General features: G+C 32.4%; 1 protein-coding gene across 3 annotated transcripts in view; it reads left to right on the top strand.

The window, feature by feature from the left end:
* LOC127853028 (uncharacterized) overlaps positions 1 to 18,921 on the top strand; it is a 387,010-nt gene that overhangs the window by 64,273 nt on the left and 303,816 nt on the right. The window lies entirely within an intron of this gene.

Raw genomic sequence — 18,921 nt, forward strand, 5'->3', positions numbered from 1 at the left:
TTTTTTTTAAATATTGAACCAAATTACACTTAAATTATTATCAAAACAATCAATGCTTACACTATATGTCTCCAATCAGAAGAAAACATTAAAAAAAACATTTACAAACTCATGTTCCAGATCGGTGGATGTACAATAAAAAAATTAGGTTACACTTCTCTCTTATTAAAATAGAATAACATTATGATTGAACAGCTAAATTGAATATTAGTCTCACACATGTATATAAAGCAAGTAATTAATCATTTCCTTATAAAAACTACCTTGTGAAAATGAGTTGACGTACTCCTTCAAGGCAAACTTGTTTGCCGACAAAGGAGTGTCTACCCGCACCTCCTTCCTCATGTCGTACACAAGATATGCACAAAATCCTAGGGCGTTTTCCACAACCCAGTGGAAAGTCGGTCATCTATACTTTCCAAACTGGATTATGTATTGCCCCAGGATATGCTGGCGACTAGTGACATCCCCGCCAAATCTTCGCACAGCAGCTACCGCCTGATCCTCAACCACATCTGGTGACTGACACAGTGCCGGAAGGGTGCTGCCTGTGCTTAACATAGGGACCTCTCGGCGAATCATTCGCAGATCCCCAGAGGGTAATCGCTTGAATTTCGGACGCAGACTCATGACTGTGCATGTAACAACATTACATATGAAAACATAAAAAGATTTAGAAAATATTATTAATTTTAATAAGTAAACATTGTCGCCTGTGCAATTTAACGTATAAACGAAAGGGGGGGGGTAAATGATTAAAACGGAAAACGTTTAAAATCCATATAAACATCTAAACAGCAGTATTCTACACGAAGAGTACTCACGAAACCACAACAATAATACTCGATGAATGGGCTGTCCGAAATCCGAAAAATATGTACACTACAATAACAAGACGAAAATACATATATGCACGTAAACATTAAAAACGATTACTTCATTATTGACTGTGATATTATTCTCACCTATTTAAATGAACAATCGTTGTTATAACAGTTCTATTAGTGCTTAAAATAATACGCAAATAATACACAGGCTTTCTCGCTAAGAATTTCAAGATGGCGATTTATGGAAGGGTGTTGGAAAGAATGCTGCGATTTCAACCTCCGCGCAGTGATTTGACGGGAACCAGCATAGCTTGTATGTGAGAGCAAGGAACGACAACTCTGCATGGAGATTGCTGCGATTTGATTGATCAATTCAATCATGATACATCGGCTATCTCGGATTCCTCCGTAAGATAGGCCTCGTGGCTAACGGTCGCCATATTGCCTTGTATTACTACTTTACTACCCAAAAGGTTGTCAGTCTATTGTTATGAGGCTGTATACGATGCGCGTTGAACTAGCGCCAAACTTTTTACCGAAACTTTGATATTAAGAGCACTATTAACGTTCATTTGTGTTGCATTTTGACCTATTATCTAAGTGATTTACTTTTCCATTATTATTTAATCACCCTATCATCCAATTTTTAAGATGAAATTACGGTGTTTACAAAACCAACCAAACCGAAAGTGAAACTAGATGCATTACGTTTCGCGATGTAAACATTAAATATTTGTTCAGTTTGAGGAAGCGAATCGATAATAGACGGTGGAATATGTATGAAATACAGACTATCATTGCCGATTGTAGTACTGGCTAAAAAATACCTTTTATGACAGGTCATGTATAGAACGTTAATCAAAATAGTGACCATAAATCACTACAAATGTCTGGGTTGATCATTAATATAATTAATGCACGTTTCTGATCTAATTGCCTGTATCTAGTTGTAATTACCATGATATTGATAAAATTAAAACGTTTTTTTTCATAAATTAACATTACATGTTTTATTTTTATCATTTAGGTAATATATAATTGTATCATTATCATCATTAAATATTCTGAAAATAATCTAAATTATAATGATTACTTAAAAGTAGAATTTTTAAATTTTACTTATTATTTTTAATGAATTTCCACATTTGCTTGATTCAAAATAAAATGTATTAATAAGGGTTTCAGTTGTTAGTTTTAACCCATTTTTAGTTCGATTAAATTTAAAGTACTAACTACGAACATGTATGTGAAATGCTCTTGAGTTTGTTTCCTGGGCCTAGAACCAGTACTTCGGTGTCTCTGGGAGATTTCTTAAGAATGCTCCGACACTGGAGATCAAACCAGTGACCTCCAGATCATTAGGTGGACACCACATCCATTACACATCAGCGACCTTTAATTAGTAAATTACTTTAGTATTGCAGCATTATATAATATAATGTTGCTACATATTTTGGGAAAATGATTAATGTGCAGTACTAAATAAATCTAAATGCATACAATTTTAATTGTGTAATTATTAGTTACAAATTCACTTTTTACAGGTATACTGGATTATGAAAGACTGATAAAAATAAAATTGACAACTCATCTCCCCAACGATACTGTAAGTGGCTCATTCTCAGAACAAACCCATAGTCAGTGAGAAAACTGCAGTGTAAAAAGACCACTTGATTGTGACAATTATGGCTGACCAAGCAAATGTTATCATTTAAAATAAAGAAAACTTTCAGTTCAATATACATTTTATACCAATTATGACATTGACCAACACAGAACATAATTATAAGGTTGATTTTCCCAAAATTGACTGTTACAATTGGATACTGTTTTAAGCTTCACTCTACTTTGTCTGAAAATAAAAGTCCTTAATGATGTAATAGAAACATACATGTTTAATTTTTAGTTTTACAAGTATATATATATATATATATATATATATATATATATATATATATATATATATATATATATATATATATATATATATATATATATATATATATATATATATATATATATATATATATATATATATACATATATTATAATATCTTTTTATCGATGGTCAATCAATTTAAGTTTAACTAATATATATATATATATATATATATATATATATATATATATATATACACATTATATACATGTGTATGCTTTGATTTTTTTCTATTGAAGCCAAATTAATATCCCATTAGATAGATAGATAGATAATATCACAGCAGTATTCCTAGTTTGTCTGCAAGTACTGCAGAAATCATGGATTATTATTTTACTGAGTCAGCCTTTATCTTTATATTATAATTGTTACAACAGATTAAGATGTGCATAATACAATTGAGGATGCATCAAGATTTAAAAATGGTACATGTATAAATTAATAAAGAATCAATAACAATCAGAAACTGTGCTTTTTTTTTCAGTATTGTGTCAAAGGATTTGAAGTAATTATGTGTTTTTGAAATATGATTTACGTGAATTTGAATAAATATATAAAATTTAGTGATTTTCTCAGACAAAACTGTTAATTACATACTAAAGTATTCAGAATGTATTATTGTAATATTCATTCAAATTTTTAGTACAAAAAGCACTTTTCCCTGGCATTTGTATTTATAGTAATTGCATATTTTATAATTCTGACAGCATTTATAAACTGTGTTCATGCAAGCATGAACACGGTTTCATTTTTTGAGTATTTAAACAAGCGGGACATGATGGCCCTGTATCGCTCTACTGCTGAAAAAAAGGCTGAAACAAATTTCTCTGCATGTGCAAATACTTAAATATAGGCCCTATTTAAGCACATGTACACTTTTGTGACCTTTTGGGCTGGGTCAAATTTAACCCCAGGGGCATAATTTGAGCAAACTTTGTAGAGGACTACTATATCTCACTACATACAAAATGTGGTAGCCCTAGGTCCTAGAGTTAAGGACAAGAATATTTTTAAAGTTTTCACAAAATAAGCAAGATATAAGCGTATATAATGTTCAATTTTGTGACCCGCTGGTCAGGATCAAATTTGACCCAAAGGGCATAATTTGAACAAACTTGGTAGAGGACTATAAGATGTTACTGTATACCAAATTTGATAGCCATAGTCCGAATGGTTATGGACAAAAAGATTTTTAAAGTTTTCACAAAATAGACCCCATATAAGCGTATGTTCAGTTTTGTGACCCCGGGCAGGGTCAAATTTGACCCAAGGGGCATAATTTGAACAACTTGGTAGAGAACTATTACATGTCACTACGGTATATACCAAATTTGGTAGCCCTATGCCTTATGGTTAAGGACAAGAAGAGTTTTAAAATTTTCACAAAATAGGCACTATATAAGCATATAATTGATTTTGTGGCCCCCGGGGCAGGGTAAAATTTGACCCCTGGGGCATAATTTGAACAAACTATATAGAGACTATACAATGTCACTACATAACAAATTGTGTAGCCCTAGGCTTATGGTTATGGACAAGAATTTTTTTTAAGTTTTCACAAAATAGGCATTATATAAGCATATGTTCAATTTTGTGACGCCCGGGGCAGTGTCAAATTTGACCCTAGGGATTAAATTTGAACAAATTTGGTAGAGGACTATTAGATGTCACTATATACCAAATTTGATAGCCCTAGGCCGGATGGTTATGGACAAGAAGATTTTTGAAGTTTTCACAAAATAGGCCTTATATAAGCATATGTTCAATTTTGTGACCCTCAGGGCAGGGTCAAACTTGACCCAAGGAGCATAATTTGAAAAAACTTGGTAGAGGACTATAAGATGCCACTACATACCAACTTTGGTAGCCCTAGGCCCAATGGTTTTGGACGAGAAGATTTGTAAAGTTTTCACAAAATATACCCTATATAAGCATATGTTCAATTTTGTGACCCCCGGGGCAGTGTCAAATTTGACCCCAGGGGCATAATTTGAACAAATTTGGTAGAGGAATATTATATGTCTCTTCATACCAAATTTAATAGCCCTAGGCCCAATGGTTATGGACGGGAGATTTTGAAAGTTTTCACAAAATAGGCCTTATATAAGCAAATTTTCAATTTTGTGAACCCCGGGGCAGAGTCAAATTTGACCCCAGGGGCATAATTTGAACAAATTTGAAAGAGGTTCACCCCAGTAACATTCCTAAGAAATTTCATCAGAATTGGACCAGTAGTTTAGGAGAAGATGTTTAAAGGAAAAGTTAATGCACGGACGCACGATGGACACAGGACCTTTGGCCAGTGGCAGGGTTGCAGGCTTTTTCCGCCCTATGCCACGGGTCCGAAATTCGGCCCCATTCCCAATGCAAATCTGGTTGTTTTTTTCCCAACTGAAAAAAAAAAATCCAAATTCCAAAAAAAATTTAAAAAATTATTTTTTTTTTATTTTTTTTTTAACCTTAAAATATATAACCTGATCCGGTGTAGCAAATAGAAAGTATTGCATAATTAAATTATCTGTTGCCTTGAATTTGTTTTGAAAACTGTAAAATATGTTAATGATTATTTAAGACTTTCCTTATTTTCCTCAAAATCCGGCGCTTCGCGCGATTTTTTTCAACTAAAAATAGGCCAAGCCTTTTCCCAAAATTCAGATTAAAAAACCTGCACTTTTCACACATGTTCATAATATTTTGTAAAATTTTAATAATAAGTTATCAAAATAGTCGTTATTTACCAGTTAACGGCTTCTTTGAAATATAAGAAACACTATTTACATGCGATAATTTTTCCTAATTGAGCCAATTTTGCGATTATTTTTTTCCCAAAATTGGGGTTTTCACGACGCGAAATTCCCAAAATTCCAGTGTGGCGTTTTCCCAAAATGGAGCGGAAAAAGCCTGGGTTGGCACGAAAAACCCGCCCCCGGGAAAACCCGGTGGGAAAACCCGGTTTTTCCCGCCCCGGGCAATACTCTGAAAGTGGGCAATACTATTTTTTCTTCATTAAACATGCAGTTGTAATTGTTTTTTATCATCCTTACTTCTCTGCTAGCCTCTATTGTAAAGAAAAAAGAGTTAGCAAATGCTGTTGGCAATAACATTGAAATAGAAGTAACATATTGTCACTGTATAATATATATAATTTTACTGCAGACTTCAAAGTGACTGTTGTTTTATTAATTACAATATCATTAAACTTTAAAGTCAGAATTGATATTGAGGTATCATTGAAGAAATACTTTTTTATATTGAAACACAATTAACAGGAATCTGTCACAAATAATCTAGCAATCAAAGCATGTTTTCACAGCTTATGGGAGGGCCTTAATTGGCACTAGTCTGTGTATCTTTTATGGCCCCTAATAAACAGTTAGAGGGCCTTTGTCTGGCCCTAATAGGGCCTTTATGTGGCCCAAATAGGTCCAATGTTTATCCAAGTGGCCCAGTGTTACTGTTAGTTGTACGAACTGTGTTTCATAAATGATGACACAAAACTGTGTCAATGATTTAAAACACTAAATTGGGGCATGAGTCTTAATGCAACATACATGTAAGATCAACTTAATAAGTTGAATGATAACAAAAATATATATTACATGTATAATCCCTCATGTCTCTACCCATTTCCCTTTTCCTGCATAAATACCATTCTGTTACATATCATTTCATATTTTTAGAAAAATAATGTAAGTGAGTTAATAAAATGTAAATCAGATAAAACACAGAAACCAAGTTATACCCAGTATTGTCCATAAAGAGCATTAAATTGAATTTCATTTATGTAAAAATAAGAAAGTATTATTAGGATTCCAAACTTTCCACATGATGTAGTTGGTTAAAATGTAACAAATAGTTTCTAATTATTAATAATTAATGGATATGTTTCTATAGAGACTAATAATTATATAAGTTATATAATTGTGTAATATCTTTATTACCCAGTTAAGCCCATCCAAACCATCCAAAACAAACACAAAATGAATTTCGCTTTTTTTTGCAGAAAAAAGTAATTATTAATATGCATCCACATGAAGTAGAAGTTAACAGTGTAAATAATAGAATAGAATTGCTAAAATTAATAGTTATTTTCTGTTATGTACTAATTTATAATCATTAATATTATCATTATGCAAGTTGTGCTGTTGTATAATTGTCTAATATCTTCGATACCCAAGTAATGCCCATCCAAAGAGACAAAGAAAAAGAATTTCCATTTTCATGAAAATGAGAAGGAATTATGAATATCTTTTCACATGCATTATAAGTTGACAATGTAACTAATAGTAAAAAATTGTTAATAGATATGTTCTTTTAATATGTACAAACTCATTATTATCGTACAAGTTATACAATATTGCAATATCTTTATTACCCAGTATTGCCCACTATTGCCCAGTAAAACCCGGGTTTTCCCAGTATTACCCGCCAGGGCCGGTCAATACTATAATACCCGGGTTTTATGCCAACCCTGGCCAGTGGAGCTAAAAATCAAATTAAACATTTAGTTTTGATGTAAAATCAGTTTTTATATCCCAGTGTCTATTTCACTTATAAATTAAAACAGCATATTATACATTATTGAAAAGATATTTCCAAGCTTGATGTAATATTTCAACTTTGCATAGTGTAGTTAATTGAACATTGTATTGAACTGTATGGGCAGCTATATTTTTTAATTTATGTATGTTGTATTATACAAAATGCATTATTTCTACCACAAGTAGACCATAATAAAGGCCTACTGCTACTAAATAGGCACTGGTATGAATTTGACACTGTTTTTAATGCTCATACAAAACTTTAATTATTACTACACTTTAGTATATTAAATATTTTCAAGTTTTTGTTAAACATTTTTTGCAAAAGAGTGTCTTAATGTATTTGAATATATACTTAAAACAAACTAAAAATTTTAACATACCTTTTTCCTGGTAAAGTTTTTCCTGGTAAAGTGAATTTGGGATGATAAAAAATACACTTGAAGAGTATTAATGCTGGAAAAATGCAGAAAAAAATACATTTGTTTCTGTTAGAAGTGTGTCTTGTCTGCATTTTTAAGTGTATTAAATGCACATCAAATGCAGATAAATACAATGCCAATACTGTTACATGTATTGTAATGGAAATAAAATGCACTTGTTCTTGTAATTAAATGCTTAAGTGAATTGAAATAACCTTTTATAACGTTTTAACAATTAATAATACCTTTTTATATAAATTTTCTTTTGAAATGTGACACTTAAATGATATTTGCACCACTAGTAAGAGATATAATTTGTGCGCATAATGCTGTATCATTACACTATATAATATCATTTGTTGTATGAAAATTACCCGTAAAATTCATGTGAAAGCTCAAGAGATCATTAGCAGCGTGCTATACCCTGCTCCTTTTTACATGACTTGATGGTATTTAGTCCCCAATTCTACATGGCCAATGTGCAGATTTGACAAATAAGTCTTAACTGGGATCCAATAGGCAGACTTTCATATAACTTGTATTTAATTTAAATCATGATCTGAATTGCTCTTTGGCAAATCTTCGTTGGTCACAGTATTCAACTGAATTTTGTTCACTTTGTAGTGATTATATTTTCATTATTTATCAGACAACATCTTTCTTCACAAGTTTAACATGATTGCTTGGTTAATTTAGAAACAAGATCAATGCATCATAACATAAAATGAAAAAATGTGTTATAGTAAAAATGGCAGCAAAAAACCACTAGATTATCTGCCTTAAATTTGAGACGATATGTTGATGTATTGGAATTTCTCATAAATAATGTGTCCCATAGTTGTATAATTGTATAGTCGCATGCATGAGTGGTGTCAATGTCACAATACCAATTAAAGCCTATAATTTACTAAAACAATTTGAAGTTTGATGTGTGTTTTTTTCAAGATCTGTTATATATAATTATATAGATATATATATTGTTGAAAAGTTAACATGCAATAAGTTTACTTTAATTAAGTGACAAATAGTTTTACCGATTTGGTTGGATGCATATGCAGATATATCATGGTTTGTGCAGAGGACAGTAGCAAAATCAAGAGCTGTCTCCGTAAGATGACATACGCCCCCGATAAATGCTTTGATAGAAGTTATGAGCATTTTTCAAAACCTAAACGCCGACCCTAAGTTCAAGGTCAAAGGGGTCAAAATTTGTGTGTGTATGGGAAGGCCTTGTCCATATACACATGCATACATGTACCAAATATGAATGTTACATCTGAAGCGACATGGAAGTTATGAGCATATTTTCAAAACCTAAATGCAAAGTGTGACGGATAGACAGACGGACAGTGTGATCACTATATGCCCTCCTTTGGGGGCATAAAAATGTGTTTCACATTGTTTTGGTAAATTAGTAATGTAGTTAAAAGAACAGAATCATCAATTATAAAGTTATTGATCATAAAGTGTTGCTGGCATATTTGATGCATTCATCTAGCTATAAGTAGGTCCCTGTTTTATCCCCACTGGCACTGAGAGAGGGTTTTCAAAATCTTTAAACAATATGAATAAGTACATATAGGGTCGAGAAAGCCTTGTTGATATGGGGGCTAAACACCTGAAATCAAAGCGACCCAGGTTAAAGGCCGAGGCCAAATAAATAAACCAGAGGCCGCATAAGCCTGCTATACTCTGAACAAGTATTGTTTCTTCTCAGAAAACTGGCTTAAGTGTCTTACTAAGCTTTAGACTTTGAGTTTCAGTGCAATCTATCTAAAATAAATTGGTTAAATTAAATAAGAATTTGTAAAAAATAAACATTCTGCACAAATTCAATTATATTATTTTACCTGTGTGCATGAATCATTTCAGTCTTGATGGTTAGTGAACTATGTCAAAAGCACCATAGCTATGAAACACTTGAATATTGCAATGTACCACAGAAATGATGCTGATGATAATTCTACACGATGATGAATTATTAGATATATTTTTTAATTCCATTTCCACCAACAATTCGCTTATTCCACTACCAGTTCAAATGCTTCGTACACAGTTGAAAATAACACTATTCCACTCAACAACCGTGACACATGTACTAATTTTTTCAACTTTTCGCAATTAAAATTGTCTTCTACTGTTTATATTGTTGTTGTTGTACTTTTGAAAGTAGTTCGAAAGATGGCGACCATTAACCCAGAGATTGATTTATGAAATAAATCGTCTGCTGATCCAGAGTGTGATCAATTTATGAAAGATTTCTAAGGGAGACTGCTGCAGTCTGATTCGTCAGCGAATACGACGTACCATTTCTGTCAAAAATCAACAAGACCTACTAGGTAAAAAGAGAAATGTACGTCGACGTACAATATGTACGTCCACGTACATTATTTTGTACTTCGACGTACAAAATTGTTCTTCGACGTACAATTTTTACCGAACCTTGAGTGTAAGTCAATCAGAAGACCCCTTACATCTGTTGTTTTGATCCGCATGCTAAACATTCACTGCGTACAATTTTACCGACCCTTGAGTGTAAGTCAATCAGAAGATCCCTTACATCTGTTGTTTTGATCCGCATGCTAAACATTCACTGCGCTATTTTCAGACTCTTTATACGATTTTTATTTCAAAATCTGATTCCATATTATTTGGCCTATGCTTTCTAAACAATCGTGTTACCACAATAGACCAGTTGAATGTTATTGTTTACATTCGGGATTTTCCGCGCATGCGCACTGACTGGTTGGCAAAAACACTGGTTACAGTAACGTAAAACGGTAGCAGGCTCTTTCGGCCCCAAGCTCTTTCGGCCCAGACCGAAATTTCAGGCTTTTTCGGCCCCAAGCTCTTTCGGCCCCAAATCGACCAGGCTTTTTCGGCCCTATATTTTATTACAACTATTTGAAGCAGGTGTATGATTGAATTAAGGTGTTTTAAATGATATATTGTGTTGTCGGTTTGTTTCATTGTATTGCTTTTGATTATGGATGATTAAATGACATTAATTGAAAACAATTATAGTTTTACATACTGTTACCAATGTATGTAATTGTTTAAATTGTTAAATTGTGCCGGCTTTTAATTGAATCGATTGTCGGTCTGTTTGTTAAATATTGCGTTTGATTAAAAGTGTAAATGATGAGTATTTGTTTGTTATGTATGCTGTTTTTATGCTTATAATTATAATGCTGATGATTTAAATGCTGATGTTTCTTATGTCGATTATTATGTTGATGATAATTATGATGCATATTATTATTATTATGATGATGAATATGCTGTAATTATTAATTTAAAAATAAATTATGCAATTATAATGATGATGATGATTAATTTAGAGTGAGTCTTTTGATGCTGAAGATTATTATGCTACTGCAGACTATGGTATATTTATGCTGTATGTATGCTGTTTTTATGCTGATAATTATAATGCTGATGATTTAAATGCTGATGTTTCTTATGCTGATTATTATGATGATGATGATAATTTTGATGATCATTATTATTATGCTGATGATTGTGACTCTTATGATGAATGATGATGATTAATATTTATATGATGATTATTATGATTATCTAATTGCATTATTGATAAAATAAACAACCTGTTTGCAGTAAATTATGTAGTATGTAATTAGGTTTAATTAATGTAGTGTGTTGTTAAGACATATGTAATCCTTATTGTTATAACTTTAAAATTATCCAAATAAATGTAATATAAATCATTTTATAGTTTGTTTTATTTTCAAAGCCGTCTCATATTCTTGTATCTATTCTTCTCTTTCGACGACGATATACCTGAAGCAAAAGACAAAGGGAATCTTTTTTCAAATGCATTAATCCTCAATAAAGATTATATATTACTGTAATAAACAATATTCCATAGTTTTAAAGAGTTTCGACCAACATATTTGCAACGATTAATTCAAATTAAAAATGGGGCCAAAAAAGCCTGGTACCTGGGCCGAAAGAGCCTGAAATTGGGGCCGAAAGAGCCTGAAAAAAACGGGGCTGAAAGAGCTTGGGGCCGAAAGAGCCCCATAAACCGTAAAACATGTATACATGTCGTTTGTTTAGTCAATAAAACGATACAAAAATCCGAAATAAACATTAAAACTCTTAAATAATAGTGCAAAAATATCATATTTAGTACCAATAAATGTATTTTCATAAATATAATTTCCTCTGTATAAAAATACGAATTAGTTATTAACATCAGAGTAAACGTGGTCGGAAGACTAAAAACTGGCAATCCAACAAAACAAAACAAAAAATATTCTTTCGTATTCTTTGTGATAGTAAGCTTTTGATAAATTATATTTCAAAGATAATAGCACATACATTAATTTGATAATAATTATAAGTGGTGTAGATAGTGTTATTGTTCATAAGCGAACGAAAGTGTAAGAGGTGCATTTAATCAATTATAAAACGAAGCCCTAAAAGCGGAATACATTACAGTTTATAAACATTGTAGTAATTTTATTTTCCATTGCATGAATTACCGTTTCGTTTCCATCGAATGACAATATTATAAAGTTTAGCACACATGAAAAACAAGAACTGCATATTAAGCAAACTAAACTCTCTTTGCGTGCACTCTCTTTACTGGTGATAAGGAGTGATAACAATCTAGCATTTTATGATAAATAAATCTATATATTAATTTATTTAACGCAAGTATTTTTTACCCTTTTGTTGTTTGCTTGTTTTCATGATGTCATTTCGTACACTACAGAAACGTACATTCTTAACACGTAATAGCCGAGTTTACATTTGCCGGTACTCGTTAAATACGTTAATTGTGTAGCAATGAAATTGCACAATATTTTTAATTTATAGTTATTAACACTCTATTATTATAATTAAACAGGCTAATATATACATACACTAATTCCTGTTAATCCATTTTATTAAAGCAACTGTTTTGTATTTTGGCTTTACAATTTTGCTTAGATGATCGCTCAATATGCCAAGAGATGACATGGAGGTATCATAAATTTTGTTAAATGACCAGACACTTGTATGCCACATGTGGTTTATGCAGGGGCCCAAGAATAGGTCCCTGGATTTATGACACCATGTGTTCTTTGTAATTGTTTGGACAGTATCCGATCATAACGAGATAATCGCTTTATGATGAACAAAGGTGCAATAAACACCGGGTTAAAAACGCCGAAACAAAGAGTTTCAAAATTGGCGTGAATAATTAAATAAAAACAATTACATTTATCAAGAGAATTTATTTAATGTGTAACTAGGCAAGTTTTTACAGGCATAAATGTTCAAATCAGTTACTATATGTTGCGTACATAAAGTCGATCTATTTGCTGTTTGTTTATTAAATTTGATTTATTCTGAAAGAATTTCAATATCAGAGAATTTTTTATCTAAAAAATGGTCGCGAAGATGTGCCAAGTAGAGATTTTTATGGTAACCGCATACAGCGCTCGTATATTGTGTTCCACTCCAGAGTTCGTTTATAGTAAAAACAAATAATAACAACAATATAATCGTTCCAAAAATGCATTTCCTTGCACGCTTATGTTTTATTCAGACATAGTTAGTAAAATTATATTTGATAGAGTGCATGATTATCAATAAAAACGATGATTATTTCAACCTTCTCTTTATGCGCTTATATGAATTTCACCTCTTTTTGCCAACCAGTGGGCGGAGTCTAATATTTGCAGGTGCGCGTGACGTCACTCGTCAACTGGTCTATAAAACAGCGGAAGTCTACACTGTGTATTAGCAACCTGCTGTGGTGATCCCTATCCCTTTGAGCGTCAAGTTATGACATATAGGAGGTTTTTGTGTGACGTCACAAGAGGGGTTTTCCGTTACTAAAAATAGATTGGCCGTCAACTTCTCGATCGCGGCCAATTACATTGTATCAGAGTAAAGGTCGTCGGAAGACTTAATACTTACAATTTTACAAAACAAAACTATCAATACCCGTATTCTTTTTTATAGTAAGACTTTAATAAATGATATTTCAAAAATAATAAAAAAATATAATAATTTGAATATTACTATAAGTGGTGTGGATGCGATAGTGTTATTTTTCATCAGCGATTGAAATTTAGTGTAAGGGGTGCATTGAATCAGTTATAAAACAAAGCCATAAAATAGCTCAATACATTTCAATCTTGAAATGTAGTTTTAATTTTATTTTACATTGAATGAATTTTCGTTTCGTTTACATTGAATAAAAATATTAATAAATTTAAGCCTTCAAATTAAAAAAAAAACACCTGCATATTTTGCAAATTGAAATGTCTTTGCATGTACATGTATATTGAAAACTCTTCTGTATTGATACTGAGCGATACAAATCTAGCATTTTATGATATCATAAATCTACACATTTAATTTTACGCAAGTATTTTATATCACTATGATGACCAAACGCGATTGCTTGTTTTCATGATGATGTCTCGAACACTGCAGTAACGCACGATCTTTACACATTATAGCAGAGTTTACATTTGCAGGTACCCGTTAAATACGTTAATTGTGTAGCAGTAAACTTGTACAATATTTTAAATGTATAGTTATTAAACACTTTATTGTTATGTTTAAACTGGTTAATTTATATAAATTTAATAGTTCCTAGCTGTTAATCCATTTCGGACAAATGTCTATTTTTTTAATATGTTCAAATATTTTATTAAAGCAACTGTTAAGGTTTTGACTTAATATGCCAAGAGATGACCTGGAGGTATCATAAATTGTGTTTTATGACCAGACTCATGTGGTTTATGCAGAGACCCCATACAGAGTCATACAAGCATAGGTCCCTGGGTTTATGACACACTGTTTTCTTAGTAATTGTCTGAACATCCGATCATATCGAGATAATCGGTTTGTGATAAACAAAGGGACAATTAAACACTGGGTTAAAATGCTGAAACAAAGAGTGTCAAAATTGGTGTGAACAATTAAATGAATAAAAACATTTACATTTATCAAGAGGATTTAGTTAATCTGTAACAAGGTAAGTTTTTACATACAAATAGGTTCAAATCAGTTTCTATATGTTGATTACATAAAATCAATCAATTTGTTGTTTGTTTTCGTCCTTATTTGTGTTCGTTCATTGGATTCAATTTAATCTGAAGGAATTTCAATTTCTGAGTATTTTTTGTTCTTCAAAAGGGTCGCGAATATGATTGTAACCGTATCACGATGCGGTTCATCAAATGCAAACAATAGCAGAATGGCCGCAGTTTTGACAGCCAAAATTTGAGCATGCGCAAACGTGACGTCATTATCGGAATCCCCAAAACCTCCTATAGATCAGACATCGGCCGAATGTCTTATAAAGTGTATAATATTTATTACTTAAACCGATTTTAGAATAAATACCGTCAAGTAGATACTTATTTTTAATTCTTTGGTTTTTTTTTGGTGTTTTTTTCAATTTTGATATTTTTATTCATTTTGTCCTCAATTAAAAAATAGATTTTAAACATTTATTATGAATAAATCTGTAGGAAAAGCGGCTCAAGAGACGAGTGATTTGATTGGCTATTCAGAAAATTTGTACGTCGACGTACAAAAATGTACGTCGAAGTCCAAATTGTACTTCGACTTACAAATATTTATCCTACAGCTAATGATTTTATAGAACAAATACGACTCATAAAGAAAAGATAAGGTTTTCTTTATTGATATTTTTAGATCCGGTTTATAGCAGTTATTTTTAGAACATTACGTAGGGACTAGTTTTTTTGGCCTTTCACCCCTGATTGCGTCATTTAGGTCATTGGGTACGCAGTCGTTTAACGAGTTTACGAGTGTGTGTGTGTGTGTTTACGATGGATTACTGTAATATTATGAATGTGAAAAACACAGTGTTTGGATATAAAACTGGAATGAAACTGGTGAGACTGCATTTTCGATTTAGTTAAAAGGTCGAATGTACTCGAATAATGCGATGTTTTGTTGAACAATTGATGGATTAAATTTAAGAAAAGTGTGAGTGAATTGTTCTTTAACTTTTCGAAGGAAATCGATGTCGAATTAAAATGGTAATTTCTTTGATGGTTTAGTCGTTCCTTTGTCAGTCTATCAAAGAATGTCTATCCATGCTTACATCCAGTGCTTTAAAATGGAAAAGATGGATGGCGCTGAAGAAATTTGTCTAGAATTTTAACTCGTCATGGAAGGAAATAAACATTACGAAAATAAACATGGACGTGGTTATTATACAACTTTGGTGAGTAGAACAATAATTTTATGTAAGTATAAAGTGTGTAAAAAGAAGAGTTGTTTAAAGACTAAAATTAACAATATCGGCGGGAATAAATGCTGAATCAAGCTTCACGTAGCCACGGTATGTGTCTACACATTTTGTAAATTTCAAAATGGCGGGAGCCATGTTTGTTTTTTGGTTTTTTACAGTGGTGAAACAAGAATTGTAGTTTGAACACAGCCGTCTGTGTTCTACTTGAGTGTGTTACATTTGGAACGCTGATTAAATTTAAATCGAGGCGTATAGCGATATTTTGTCTCGTTACTTTTCTTTTGTGTGGAATTCTTAAGGACTATTTCGATTTCCGTAAACAGGAAAGATCATGAAAAAATATTACTACGCAATGTTAGATTTAGTTAATTTAATGTGTTTTTGCTTTTATTTTAGGAATAAATTAAATAAAACAATATTGTAGGATAAATAGAATACTATGTAAGTGTGATTGTGTACTTAAATTTATCCCACTCGTGTCAGAAAGGCTTACAAGGCTCGGCAAGCCTCGCCATGTAAACCTTTCTTCACTCGTGGGATAAATTTAAGTACACAATCACACTAACATAGTATTGTCTATATACGTCGAAGTGTATTTCATATGTGTACGTGGAAGTACAATTTTTCGTTTTACGTAGTAGGTTTTGTTGACTTTCGACCCAAATGGTACGCCATAAGCGAAAGATGGAAGATTCGTTTCCACGGAGCGCAAATCCTAGATGGGGAGTTATCTCTCATGGGATTTTCCATTTTCTGTCGAGTCAAGCGCATTTATGTGTGTGTGTGTGCAATGTTTTAATAACGTCAGAATAAATGCATTGTTGGCAATAGCCTTCTTGTTCAAGTTGTTGGCGTAGTGTAGTTTCAGATAATAGTTTCATCTAAAAATAGACTAGGACAGTTCGCTTCATACCTTCATTTTCAGAAAATGCTCACATCGTATCCATAACATAACTATGAACAACACTGTTTTCATAATCAATAAAGGATACAATAACTTGTCAGGAGATTATCAATACTCTAAAAGAAAAGTTTAAGTATGACGGCAATGTAAACTGAGAGATCTATTTACGATTCAGTCGTGATTTGAATGCACCTTTATGTATAATACGCAGTACATGAAGAAAATACACGGTGGCAAACATGAAATCATGATCGGCATTTTGTTGCGCAAATTAAAACTTGCAAATAATTATTTCTTAGTACTGTATGCGATTTATGAATCGGTATGGAGTTTGGTCTCTGAACGCGATTTTGCCAGTTAATGTTAGATTTACTAGTAATCAAAGCGCTGAAGGCACGGAAGTTGTTCGCTGTTGTATAATCTTAGACGCAACTCAGTTTTCAAAAATATTTTATAGCTTTTTATATCGCAAGTTGGAAAAGAACACAACCCATTCACATTTATAAAGAGTGTGTCTTAAAGCACAGGTCGAGATGTGGTTTTTTCTTTCAAATCATTAATGAAAAAGATAATTTAAGCTTCATTTTGGGAAAACAGGGCTTAATGCATATTCTTTAATTTTCATTCCAGTACCAGAAACTGTCTATAAACGAAAAACACCCTCAAATCAGAAAGTGTCGTTCTTTATAAGCGTGTTCACATTGCACAGGCTAGTCAGTGTGCACAGGCTTATCTTATTTGACATGCATTAAGCCCCGTTTTCCCTGAAAGCAGCCAATATGTACAGATTTCAATGATAAACATTTGAATGGCCAATGTCGTCTTACAAGCTGTTAAACACTATTGATTAAATACACACTGCAGTAGTAGAGCAGACGCTTCTAGCATTCGTCGTCTGCATAATTTTCCTGCAGGTAGTGAAGACAGGCAGTGGTTATCGTTCCTAGCTTAGCAAACAGCAGACTGACTTGCAGTTACCGTTCCTAGCGAAGTTAAAAGCAAACTGGCTTGCAAAACTGCGTCTCTACAGTCTACATTAGTGTGAGCTAACGCTCATAACTGAAAACTATATTGAACTCTACCGAGTTGACATATACAGTTTGTAAACCAGTTCTGGATAATCAGCAGTTCCGATTCATTTGTATTTATTTTTCCATAATGCCCCAATAAAAACACAATGATAAGTGTCTAAGGTATACATTAGGTAAAGAAATAAATTAACAAAGTTTTTGGCAAGAAAGCTTTTGTATTATGCTTACAGGGGGGGATAAATGCTGCAAAAAGTTAACCAGAACTGATTGAATTAGTTCTGTTTTGAAATATGCATATGTATATAGAAGGCTTTATTATTTTCAAATAAACTTTTTGCTGATTGAAAACAAATGCCATGACAATGTTTTGAAATACTAATTCTATAAGTTGAATGGTTTTTAATAATTTTCCGAAGGGTGAACTTTAATTGGCTATTTTTGACCAAAAAAAATGCTTATGCCGCCTGGCCTAACCCAGAGCTCCAGATAAGGGCCGTACAGCCGTAAATACGCCTTTTTCATGAAGATTTACGCATTTATTTTTATAAACTGGACGTACAATAACGGCATTAATATCCATTTTACGCATTTACGAAAACAATCTGGCCGTACCGATACGTCTGCGTCACGGCGTGATTTATTTTATTGGTCCCTAACCTAACAACGCTTTTCGTTAATTTAAATTACCGAAAAGTTGTAGACTGGGTTCATATATTTTTGTCTATTCTGTCGCGTTATTTCCTGTAACTTGTAAATCTGTCAAAAACAATATGTCTGCGCGCAATGGAATGCCGGCTTAACCGAAAGCGGTTCAAAACAACACTTTGTTGTCATATAATGGCTACATACGGTGTCGTCTAACCATCCTGACATTAAATATGTAAACCCAGAAAAAGACATTGTCGCCCCGATATTAAACGATTTGATTGCATCGGTGGCTTAAAACGTTAGAAAACATTATGAGAAACGAATGAGACAGTGAAATAAGTGTTCATTTACTTAG

The sequence above is a fragment of the Dreissena polymorpha genome, chromosome 12 (genome assembly GCF_020536995.1).
Source record: "Dreissena polymorpha isolate Duluth1 chromosome 12, UMN_Dpol_1.0, whole genome shotgun sequence".
Classification (NCBI taxonomy): domain Eukaryota; kingdom Metazoa; phylum Mollusca; class Bivalvia; order Myida; family Dreissenidae; genus Dreissena; species Dreissena polymorpha.